Source organism: Littorina saxatilis, linkage group LG2, assembly GCF_037325665.1.
Source record: "Littorina saxatilis isolate snail1 linkage group LG2, US_GU_Lsax_2.0, whole genome shotgun sequence".
Lineage (NCBI taxonomy): Eukaryota > Metazoa > Mollusca > Gastropoda > Littorinimorpha > Littorinidae > Littorina > Littorina saxatilis.
The window spans coordinates 53,125,720-53,138,219 of record NC_090246.1 but is presented as its reverse complement, the minus strand read 5'-3'; the positions used below and the strand labels follow the sequence as shown (position 1 = coordinate 53,138,219).

The following is a 12,500-nucleotide window of genomic DNA, read 5'->3' as shown; positions in this document are numbered from 1 at the left end:
GGTTGAGTTTCAATTTTTGGGGTATTAATCAGTGACAAAATCTGCTGCCTGAAACTGGTAATGATCATCCTCAGAATGCACCAGATTGCACCATTTTGCATCCTTTTTTTCAAAATTTTCCGGGGGGGGCATGCCCCCGGACCCCCTAGCAAGCTAGGCGCTTCGCGCCGTCGGCTCGGCGCTTCGCGCCTTCACACCCATATCTTCACAATATACTTTTGGAAACCCCCCCCATAAAATGAACTGATCCGCCCCTGGGCATTATCCTTTGTAAACGCCTATAGCCTTATAGGCAGATGAGAGATACTGAGATGTGAGACGGCTGAGCAAAACTGTTTCATAGGGAAGGATTGTGCCTTTAACTAATTCGCTAGATTTGCACGAAGTGAGAACGATGGAGATATTTAAAAGCCCGAAGGGTCGAAGAGAGCGTGGGAGAAAAACGCTGCTGTTCTTTTATATCCATCTCCTCTTTCCCACTAATTGAATGTCGTCTTTACTGATTTCTCCTACCTTGACCTTTCGTCCACCGAGCAGCCCATGTCGTCCGTGGCACCTTAGTGTCTCTCTCCACGTCTTCTTGCTTTGACATTATATTTTCCTCGTTTATCGCCTCACCTTATAAGTAGAACGTTGCGCTGCGGTTCAGATATGTTTTACCCTTGTCTATTTTCGTATTATCTGAATCACTGTAAAGTGCACGTTTTTTTAAGGTGAGCCGCAAGAAAATGACCTTTTCTATTCTATTTTTAAAAACAAACGGTATTGCATTGCATTCTCCTTGGCGAGATGAATTGCAGTGTTGGTAAAATGGCAAACATCTGCCCAAATACATTCGCATATTTAAATTTGTAATGTATTATCGTTCGATGCAGAGTTTGGCGGAATTAGAAAATTGGTTTGACCCAAAAGCGAGTACTGTGTATTTTTCAGGAACTGAAGCACTTTTAAGGAGTGTCTCGGCTGTTAAGAGAAATACTCCTGATTTAGCAGCATTAAACTTTTCAGCAATGACATTTTAATGCTGTCCGAAAGACTCATATATTTTTAATCACGATACTATTTACCTAGATGACTAAAAGGTGGAAAGCGTACACGCACTGGTACTACACCCACATCCTCCCAGGCAGAAACAAAATCCAGTCCGTGAACACGTTCTGTGCATAAATCAAACATGGGAGCAGTCCCCTATGTCTTTTACTCTACATTAAACTGTCACAGAGACGCTTTTATCCGGACTAATTTTGTCCCGTCTTCCTCCTTTACCGCCAGGCCCTTTAATCGATACGATAAACTGTTCAAGCGAGTAGAAATTCCACTCTCTCTGCCAGGTTTACGTTGCACACGATGCCAGAGCAGTTTAAAACTACAGGATCGTTTGTCTCGATTGACTAATGATACAGGGGCTCATGCCGAGGTTATAAAGGAAGACTTGTTCAGGGGTTCAGACGAGTGGACAGTTTCTTCCAATCAGCTATTGGATTGCCATTCATTTCGCCCCACGTGCCCGTCTCTGATTGGATCCTCGCTTAGCCGGGGCAAAATGTCAGTCCAATCGCTGTGGTGGATGTAAGCCCCAGGGAGAGATAACTGGGGATTGAAAAAGAAGAGCTTACGTTCTTGAGTGGTTATTTTTAGAATTTTGATGACGCTTCCAGTCAAAAGGTTGAAGGCTAAAACGGAAATGCAGTTTAGAAAGATTAGAAACGATCCAAGCATACACGGACTTCGATTACCTCGCTCCCAGATAGAGACTAACAACTCAATCGATATGATAAAATTAGCAATGTACGCTGACGACATTAGCATGCTATTACAAGGAAAACAAGATCTGGAAAATGCAATGAAGCTTGTCACTGATTTCACGAAAATATCACAACTAAAAATTAATAAAAACAAAACGGAAGCAATGTGGCTAGGATCCCAAAAGGACAGCAGAGAACATCACTGTGACTTAAAATGGAAAAAACAACTAAAGATTTTAGGTATACTCTTTAAAAATGATGTCACTGCATCAGACATAAATGAGAATTGGTCGGAAAGAATCGAAAAAATAGAAAGAATAATAAGCTTATGGTCTAAAAGAAACCTTAGTATCACAGGCAAATTATGTGTTGTAAAAAGTTTCTTGATTTCACAATGTGTATACCCAATGCAAGCTTTAAGTGCTCCAGCCACTATCCTACAGAAAGTAAATACAATCTTATTTCGATTTTTATGGAAAAAGAAGTACACAAATACGCGATCCTTTGAAAAGGTAAAAAGATGTGTAATGTGCAACGTAGGGGAGAATGGAGGTTGTAATATGATAAACATAATAGATATGCAAGCCTCCTTTATGATGACATGGATAACTCAGTTAAAAATAGACACATCTGCCAAATGGAAATTAATACCAACCTACATCTTTAATGAAGTTGGAACAAACCTTTGCTGCCTCAATGCTACTGTTAATTCAAAAACATTTTTAGGACTCGAAAAAGTCAAATCTAAATTCTGGAAATCATGTCTAATTAAATGGCTTGAATTCAGAAATATATACCGGTCCAATACTGAATTCAAATATACCTGTCTCTGGAATAGCAAAGAGATAACGTACAGAAATAGACCTCTGTTCTTCAAGAGATGGACAAATGCATACATAAATTACGTCCAAGATATATGGACAGACGAGGGATTATTACCACTCGCACGTATTGCAGAAAAAATCGGGGACTACCCTGCTCTGCTGTTTGATTATAATGCAATGCGAACCGCGCTCATTGCGCAATCATTGCGAGCTGACAATAACCAAACTCAAGAAGCGACTGTCTCTCTAGAACCTCAATCTCTTAAAAACTGGACTCCCAAAAAATTTAGATCACTACTTACCAAACAAAAAGCAAGCACTCCTTGCTCAATACATTTTTGGATGAATAAATATAACTATAAAATAGAAAGAAATCATTGGATGATAGCAAACAATTGCACCAAGGAAGAGCGATTAAGGCTACTTCACTGGAAGATATTGCATAATATCTACCCCACTAATATCTTACTACACAAAATGAAAAAACGTGAAAACAATCGCTGTAGTCTGTGTGGAGATATTGATTTCATTGAACATTTTTTCTTTAAATGCCCAAGAATATCAATTTTTTGGAAGAACGTAGAAAAGCAAATTTATATAAAAACAGGTTCACAGATAGAATTAAAAGAAACTGACGTATTATTTGGTTTTCAACCGAACAAGCAACAGGACCAAACTATAAGAAATATTAACTTTATTCTGCTTGTTGCAAAAATGTCAATTCTTCTTCTTCTTCTGCGTTCGATGTTGTTTTAAAGATAATTGTACGGCCATATTATCGTGGAAGCGTAGACAGCCGATTTTCTCCCCACGCCAAGTTGGCTGCTGTCTTCCGTCTTCGGTGGTTGAGGTTCTTACTCAGGGTTGCCTCCTCCCCAAGAGTAGCTGCCTTGCTGGGCTGTCGAGTCCACTCTACCCGGGTTTGTTGTCGAAGTTTTCCTTCTCGTAGCCTTTGCCTTTCCCAAGGCGCACACAAGGCAGTGCGGGTTTTGAAATCGGAGTTGTCCTTCTCCTAGAAGAGCGACCATCCAAGGTTGACGAGCCCCATCTGCCCGAAGCAGCTGGTTTTAAGGCGCCAGGGACCCGCCTGCATCCCTTCTCCTGTTAGTCGAAAGCCCGCCACGTGAAGGCCAGGAGCTGGATTTGACTGTCAGAGGTGTTTGGAGACACGAAGCCATATGGAGCATTTCTTGGGAAGTAGGCGCTTATCTCTACTTCCACCCCGGCATAACAGTCCTTGGGCCCCTGTCAATATGTCAATAAGTATATACAAATATGGAGAAGGCGTTGACCCAAATTGTATATTTGAAAGAGAGCTCTTCATTCGGCTTTTTGACTGAGAAACCCAGTACTATCATGCTATTGTAAATGACTTGTTGAAAATGTCAATGTATTAACTAAGGTGAACCAATGATGAAAACAATTATGACGAACAGCAAAATATATCATTATTATTAATTCATTTAAATACAACCATGGTAATAGAAAGAGAGAGAGAGTGAGGGAGGGAGAGTGAGGGAGGGAAAGAGAGAGGGAGAGAGAGAGAGAGAGAGAGAGAGAGAGAGAGAGATTGAGAGGGGAAGAGAGAGAGAGAGGGGGAGAGGGAGGGAGGGAGGGAGAGAGAGAGAGAGAGAGAGAGAGAGAGGGAGGGTGCGAGAGAGAGAGAGAGGGAGAGAAAGAGCGGAGGGAGGGGTGGGGGCGAGAGAGCAAGAGAGGGAGATTTTCGAAGATTGTCCATGTTAAACGAAAGAATGATATTATTGCTATTTATAACCCAATCTGTTTATGTTTAAACTGTTCAGCATCGCTCACAGTATCAGAGAGAGAGAGAGAGAGAGAGTGGCAGGGTTTATTTTTAAACTGTCCAGCATCGCTCACAGTATCAGAGAGAGAGGGAGAGAGTGGCAGGGAGGGTGAGAGAGAGAGGGGGGGGAGGGGGGAGAGAGGGAGGGGACGATTAGAGATGGAGAGAGAGGGAGGGGGGAGGGGAGAGGGGTGAGAGAGAGAGGATGGGGAGAGGGAGGATAGAGAGAGAGAGAGAAAGTGTGCAAATGCCTGTTCACGGAGAGAATTATAGCTAAATTATAATTGATTGAAAATATTGTACATTTTCGAAGATTGTCCATGTTAAACGAAAGAATGATATTATTGCTATTTATAACCCAATCTGTTTGTGTTTAAACTGTTCAGCATCGCTCACAGTATCATACTCATAGCGAGTCATATTGTAAGTGAGGTTCAAAAAAAAAAGAAAGAGAAAAAAAGAAAAAAAAAAGAGAAAAAAGGAAATGCAGTTTAGAAAAAAAAATCTTGAGCTCACTCGGGTTATCGCTCACAACCTCTCGCAAGTGTCCGTTTATACTTCTGTCTGGCTTTCAATCCGTCTGCCTTTCACTCGTAGTGTCTGTCTGTATTGTCTGTACTGTCTGTCTGTCTGTCTGTCTGTCTGTCTGTCTGTCTTCTTGTCTGTCTGTCTGTCTCTCTCTGTCTCTATCTCTCTCGGTCTCTGTATCTGTCTCTCTCTCTCTCTCTCTCTCTCTCTCTCTCTCTCTCTCTCTCTCTCTCTCTCTCTCTCTCCACTTGTGAATCTATAATAATACATTAAGTGTGTATGCAGTAAGCGTGTTAGCGTGTGTGTGCGCGCGTGTGTGCGTGTGTGTGTTTGTATGTGTGCGTGCTTGCGTGCGTGCTTACGTGCCTGTGATTGTGCACGCACATGTCCACATTTGTAAAGAGTTTTAATAACGCCAACATTCATTATACAGTTCCATGAATAAAACTCTGTCCATTTGGAGTGAGATTCGGGCTCCGTATATACCAGAGTTTTATTCTGCGAAGGAGTCGGCCACAAGTACAAATACCTTCAAATAAATCAGCTGTTCCGTCTTTGCATGCTGTCAATTCTTCACGCCTTCCATGCAATTATAAATTCGGAAATTATATCGTTATTGTAAGGCCTCTTTTTATGTAATTTGCAAACCGAAGACATTCGAGTGCCTTCCGCACGATTGTGGACCAAGAAAAGAAATTGAATATAAGAGGTTTTTGCACACTCGATCGTGACGGGTCCCGTCTTTAATTGTGTTCATATTTTCAATCCTTGATATGCTAACAAAAGCTCAACCTGCACTTAAGTTCTCCTACGGTCGTTTCTTGATAACTGTTTCAACGACGACGACGACGACGACGATGACGACGACGACGACGACGATGATGATGATGATGATGATGATGATGATGATGATGATGATGATGATGATGATGATGATGATGATGATGACGTTAATGATTAATTATGCTGTATGACGTCATGAATTGTTATACGAAGCGAGGACGAGGCAACGAATGCAAATATAGAAACCAACTCATCAACGATGAAGAACGGTCAAAGTGTTTACTCTAAGAATGGGACGATGGATCTTCGATCTGCATTTCCATTTGCATTGAGTGTACACTCCCACACTTCACTCCTTATCAAATCAACCCCACTCCTCCCAATGGAAAGAGAAATTCCTTGTGAAAAGGGGGATTCCATGCCCAGCGCTGCATAACCAGCGACGGGCTATCTATTCAGTCTGGCAGCAGTTCCAATTTTCCTTGGGACGGTTGTGACATTCTCGACGCCCACATTTGGCCGCGATCTGCACCCCTCCGATGTCCCAAAAATAGACACAGCACTCCTTGGGACGGGGTGAAAAACTTCACGCACAAGTGGGCAGAGAGGGGGAAAGTATGTGGGATGTTGCGAAGGCAGGGGGAACGACTGACATTGGAAGGGTACGGTGGGTTGCGGGACTGCAACCGGTTCAGCTATGGGGTGTGTTATGTGTGGAGGGATGTGTTATATGTGGAGGGATGTGTGTGTGTGTGTGTGTATGTGTGTATGTGTGTGCGTGTGTGTGTGTGTATGTATGTGCGCGTGTGTGTGTGTGTGTGTGTGTGTGTGTGTGTGTGTGTGTGCGTGCATGCGTGCAGGCCTCTCACTCACCCCCTCTCTCTCTCTCTCTCTCTCTCTCTCTCTCTCTCTCTCTCTCTCTCTCTCTCTCTCTGATATGCGCTTGTGCCACCGGCGTGCATTTCTGTCTTCCCTCTTCAAGTGTGTATAAAATATTGTTTATGCACGTGCGTATGTGTGTCTTTAAGTATCTATGTCTATGTCTTCTGTGTTTGTATCTTGTCTGTTTCTAGCCTGTCTTTTATGAATTGACGTGGAGAGAACCGGCCACTGTACAGAAGAAAAAAAACACGTGGGGTTTATAACTTTACACATATGAGAAGAAACTTTAATTAAGAGGTGTGTGGGATGAGGGGGGGGGGTAGGGTCGGTCACCCGCAACCGCACCCACACATAACTGTACACATTACAGAAACCTCCAACCAGACATCGTCCGCGCTGGTGTACGTTCGCCTTGCCCAGGCATCGATCACTTGGGGCAAGTGTGCTTCCAGTGAAGGAACGTCTCATTGATCACAGAGCTATAGCTGGCCCAGCGTTGCTCTGGCTCCAGTAGTAGTCTCTATACCCTGCGCTGGCTGCAACTACGCTGCCACTTTGCTGCTGTTCTGGTGCCCGGGTCTGCGTGGGTTCTAGCTGCTGCCAGGTCCGCTGGGTGGACATTGAGGATCCTTTAGTTGAAGGTGGACGAGGTGCTCTTGGTGCTTGACGTTCAAACCCTTTTGGAAGGACGGGAGAACTGGTTGTGCTTTGTGGTGGTGCTGTTGGCTTGTTTTCTACGGGACGACTGATTTCAAAGTGAGGACAAACTTTTTGATATTGTTTTGTTTTTTTTAGCTCAAGGCAAGGCCTGCTCAAGGAAGAATTTATGTTTTTAAACGAGGGGAATTTTCTCCATAGAGTGGGTAAAAAAAAAAAAAAGTGAAGTAAGGATTTCATAATTGACTGCAAAGGAAAAGACAGTCTTTGAGTGTTCAGGGAAGAACTGAGGTGTCGTTAGCAAAACCGACTCAGCTAAATTAGTCCGAAGAGGGTAGGGCCTAGTACGGAAAGGGGATTCTGTTTAAAAATTAACAGTAATGTTTGAAATATCTATGCTTTTCCGTGTGGAGAACGTGTGAAAAATTATCCATGGCTTTGTTTTCGCAAAGTGACTTGAATTTCGTTAACGTCATAGTCGAAGTTGTTTCCTTAAAACCCTATGTTTGGACGTGAAAGTCGTTTTCTTACCACCGTGAATTGGAACGTGATAAGCAGTTCTCCCGGAAGAACATTTAGCGTTAGGGAATTTTGTTTCACACCGAAACAACTTTCAACAGCAAGACAAGCGAGCCACACCAAGAAAAACAACAATAACAACTACCGAAGAAGGAAACATAATTCGACATTTATTTGTCTTTCCTCCTTCACAGTGCCATTTACTTCGATTTTCAAACTTACATTGTAGACAACGTTTGTCTTGAATTCCAAAGATCACTGGGAAGATTGCTACAGTAAATCTCGTAGATCATTGAGGTATCGTGATATTTAATCTTATGCGTTGCTAAATTGATTTACTATTTGGCGTGTGTGTGTTGCCTCAATCTTGTACTGGACATTCCACTTCTTCTTGTTTTACTTACTTTCACGTTTTTGCTGCTGCTGCTCTTCTTCTTGTCCTTGTTTTGTCATGTCTGCCTGCCTGTCTGTTTTTCCGCCCGAGCATACAACTCTATCTCTCTGTCTTAATCTCTCTCTCCATCTAATTCTCCTTGCTTATTCTTGCATAATTTAATAATTCCACGGTTTTTGCGCTCGATAAAACTCATTTGATTTGTCCGCAGCCACAAAAAAAAAGCCACAACAACAAAGAGTAAAGAAATACACGTGTAAAACTCAAATGAAAAATGTGATCCTTGTAACAAGGTTCAAGTTAACCAGACAACTCCGGCATTTTACTGAAACAATTCTCAAAACAAAAAGAAAACACAACAGAAACCTGTCTTGGTAAATTCTTCATCAAATTTTCGGCAGCCTGCCGCTGATTTCTTCAGGTTGGTAAACACACACACACACACACACATACCCCAAATCACAATTCTCAAAACACCGGCACCGGAAATGAAATCGGCAACTGGTTAAACATATTGCTTGATATCTATTTTGACCGGTTTCGTACCTACAAATATGATGCAATATCTGTGTACAAGACTTTTGACTTGATGGCGTCACAGAATAACGGGTGTCTGTGAGTGCCATGCATTCGTACTTGTTCAAAAGTACCGGTTTTGATCATGTCTTGGGCGATCACTGTAAAAACGACTGAAAAACAATTACAAAAGTCAGCAGTCTTCGTGATGACTGATACATCGCCGATTCGTGCTCTGAGTCCGTCTAGTAATGTGCTGTTTAGGTTTCATTTATACATTAGTTGTACATATACAGAGGATGATACATACTGCCCGTCAATCACTTAATTCTAATCTTGCATCGAATCGCTGCATTATTGTTTGCTGTTTCACAGACAGATAAACATACCCACGCACACACGGGTACACACCAATCAGATACAGACACAAACGGACAGAGAAACATACAGACGGACAGACAGACAGACAGTCAGACAAACAGACAGACAGACAGACAGACAGACAGACACACACACACACACACACACACACACACACACACACACACACACACACACACACACACATACGCACAAACACACATTTTATTCCTCATTCAAAAACGATTTATCCCTTCGTCTTCGGATAGTTAACTGACTAGTCTTCACAGAAAATATAAACTTTTCAATTACTTTCTATTTTTTTAAATAATAATCTATACATTTACAAATAACATCAATCTTGGAAGATATTTGTCCTTTCGGGTATATTTTGTTTTGTTTTATTTTGTTTGTTTTGTTTTGTTTTGATTTACATGTTGGCGCTAACTTAATTATACCAGGGCGTCGGCATCTGATTTATAAGCTCTGTTACTCATGTGGTCTACTCAGAAACCTTTCTGAAAATCTATAACAGGTAATCATATTACAGTAATAAACATTAAGTTTCCTGTATTACTCGTGGTATAGTTCTAGAATTATTGCAGAAAGAAGCGATGATAGTGTCGAATGGCAGCTGAAATCGGCCAGTGAGTACTGTAACCTTCAAGTGGAATCATTCTTGTACATGTGCATGTATGGCGGTTGGGGGGGGGGGGGGGTCACATTTGATTTACCACCATTTACCACGAAAGAAAGACAAATTCTGCATCACTGGCGATTATCATCTTGGTCGTTTGACATGGCATAACCTAAGGACGATACAAGACAGCTGAATAAAATAAATTATCGTGGGCATTTTTGTAACTGCCCCTTTCTACTGAAATGCTGCAACATTTTATTGTTTCACATTGACATTTCTCTGATCTTTAAAATAATCAACTCTGCATGTTGTAAATCGATAGTTGAAATATTCTGATTTAGAAAACCGTTACATGATACCTTGGCAAAGGTATCTCTAAACTGAAAACTGCAATAAGCGCATGGAACATGTGCCTTTTCGAAAGTAAAATAAAAGTATGGTCTTTGTTTCGCGGCTTGCTGGGTGCAGAAACTGGACGAGTTACTTTTGTGTGACCAGTAGGATTCAAGAGAGCTTAAACAAAAGAATTATAACATTACAACACAATCGTTTGACATGTTCTGCAATATTCCACCAGGCAGCGTTTAAGCAAAAAGAAACACTCATTCTGATGGACAATGTCCTTTTTAAGCATTTTCCTAAATTGTCCAGCCTTTCAAACACCCACAGAGTGCGGTATACAAACGCCGCTCGAAGGGACAGATGCTCCACACAGAAAGTGATTAATTAAGTTGATTAGTGAGCCCAGGCTTAGTGATCAGACATAGCCATGTCCCGCTTCTGAATGGCCTGCGGCTATTCCAAGGCACTTTATTTCAGCCGGGTACCATTCTTGTCTCGTATACGTCAGAATATTGATATTTTCCGTCGGGTGTGTGTGTGTGTGTGTGTGTGTGTGTGTGTGTGTGTGTGTGTGTGTGCGTGCGTGCGTGCGTGCGTGCGTGCGTGCGTGCGTGCGTGCGTGCGTATATGAGTGTACATTTCTCGTTGGCTCATCTACATACTCTTCCCCATGTTTTTTTCCAATCCCATCCTCCCCACCACTATGTTTTTCCATGTGAAGCCCAAAAGACTCAGGCTCACCGATACACCAGCGGAGAGCGTCGACCATAAGAATTGATTATCGCTAGCCGAAACCTGATTTGGGTCTTTAGGGGAGATTATCGTGGCGGTGACCCCCGCCAGCCCCTAGCAATTAGCTTCATTTGCATCCTCGGCTGTCTTAAACGGCTTTGCCGCAGGGACGTCAGGCTGCATCATTTGACGTGGGCTTTAATTCCAACCGGCAGACAAGTTTTCGGATGCACAGAGAGAGAGAGGGGGGGAGAGAGAGAGAGAGAGAGAGAGAGAGAGAGAGAGAGAGAGAGAGAGAGAGAGAGAGAGAGAGAGAGAGAGAGAGAGAGAGAGAGAGAGAGAGAGAGAGAGAGAGAGAGAGAGAGAGGGGGGGTGGTGGGAGAAGAAAAAAAACATGTTCGGTGGCTGTCTCTTTGGTTCTTTGTTTTCTGACTATTTTCAATGTCGCTTGGGATTTTATTACAATATGGTCTGGAAATAGGTTTTGAATATAATAATATAACATTCATCAGGTGCAACCTTGTGACAACGGTTTAGATAATGATTCTTCGCCAAATAGTAAATACTAAATAAGTTACACATAAAACATCGCTCACGGTTTTCGCACATGAGGGAAAAATAGAACGATGGCCCTTTATCCCGAATGAAAGTCAAACGTGTGTAAACAGTTATGCAGACCCAAAAATCCTTTATTTAATTCGTTATCTATATTTGATGTCCGCAGCTGTCTACAAGTTCCAAAATACTTACGTTAACAGCACGATGCCTGACTCTTTACAGTTTACTGGCATTCCTAATTGCTCCTAACTGAAGATAAACTGCCTATCATGTCTACAAATTATCTTTCCCTTCACAGGTACGACTGGTGTAATGAGACAAGGTGATATTTTCAGGAGATGTCTTTATTGCTCGACAAAAAATCCCTTGGGTGTCGTAAATCCGTTGTTCCAACCTTTGACATTTTTGCTTTGCGGATATTTTTAGCGCTGTTTTTTTTTTTTTTTCCTTCGTCAGCAGGCAAACGTTGATCTCTGCAACGTAATGAACGGAGGCTTTTTTCATGCCAGAACCGCAACATTTTGCAGAGGTTCTCCAAAGTCCAATCGAGTAAAAGATGTCTACAGTTATTTGATTTGCATTGTATTAATATTTGTATGTGATATTTGATTTGATCTTATCTTAACTTATCTTATACCTTAATTCCTACGTACAGTACTGCGTGGACTAGACTTTCACGTTTAAAACAGTACTCGGAACACTTGCACGAAAAGAAAGTCAATATCCATAGCCCTGACTTTTAACCAAGCAGACAACAACATGTTGTTGTTTTTCTGCTGAATTGATTCGTAAGAAGAAATTCTTCGGGTTAGCTCCGTGTATAAGGTTCGCCGGTACACTGCATGAATCTCAAGATGTTCAACCTTCTTTCAGGTTGTAACCGCAAAGGGTTCTTATGCCAAATGGACGGACACCCAAGCACTCCAGGAACCGTCGTGAAATGTACAGATCGATGTCTATCTATTATGTCAAATGAGCCGCCAGCACACACAGCCTACTACACTCTACGAACCGTCATGGAATTGAACTGTTATGGAATTTATAGATCGATGTCTAATTGTTATGTCAAATGGGCAGCCAGCCTTGTTACCCGTACCTAGGTACTCCATGAACTGTCATGGGATTGAACTGATATGGAATTTATAGAACGATGTTGAATTGTTGGGTCAAATGAGCAGCGAGCTTAGATAACCAAGTAGTTCATGAACTGTCATGG

The 12,500-nt window shown here is 42.0% G+C and overlaps 2 protein-coding genes across 2 annotated transcripts in view; both read left to right on the top strand.

The window, feature by feature from the left end:
• Positions 1-12,500, top strand: part of LOC138959231 (Golgi-specific brefeldin A-resistance guanine nucleotide exchange factor 1-like) — a 273,649-nt gene that overhangs the window by 173,699 nt on the left and 87,450 nt on the right. The gene's annotated exons all lie outside the window — the stretch shown is intronic.
• Positions 7,126-12,500, top strand: part of LOC138959226 (high-affinity choline transporter 1-like) — a 46,433-nt gene continuing 41,058 nt past the window's right edge. The window contains exon 1 of the mRNA XM_070330620.1: positions 7,126-7,322. The gene's annotated coding sequence lies outside the window, so the exon portion shown is untranslated. The remainder of the gene's footprint in view (positions 7,323-12,500) is intronic.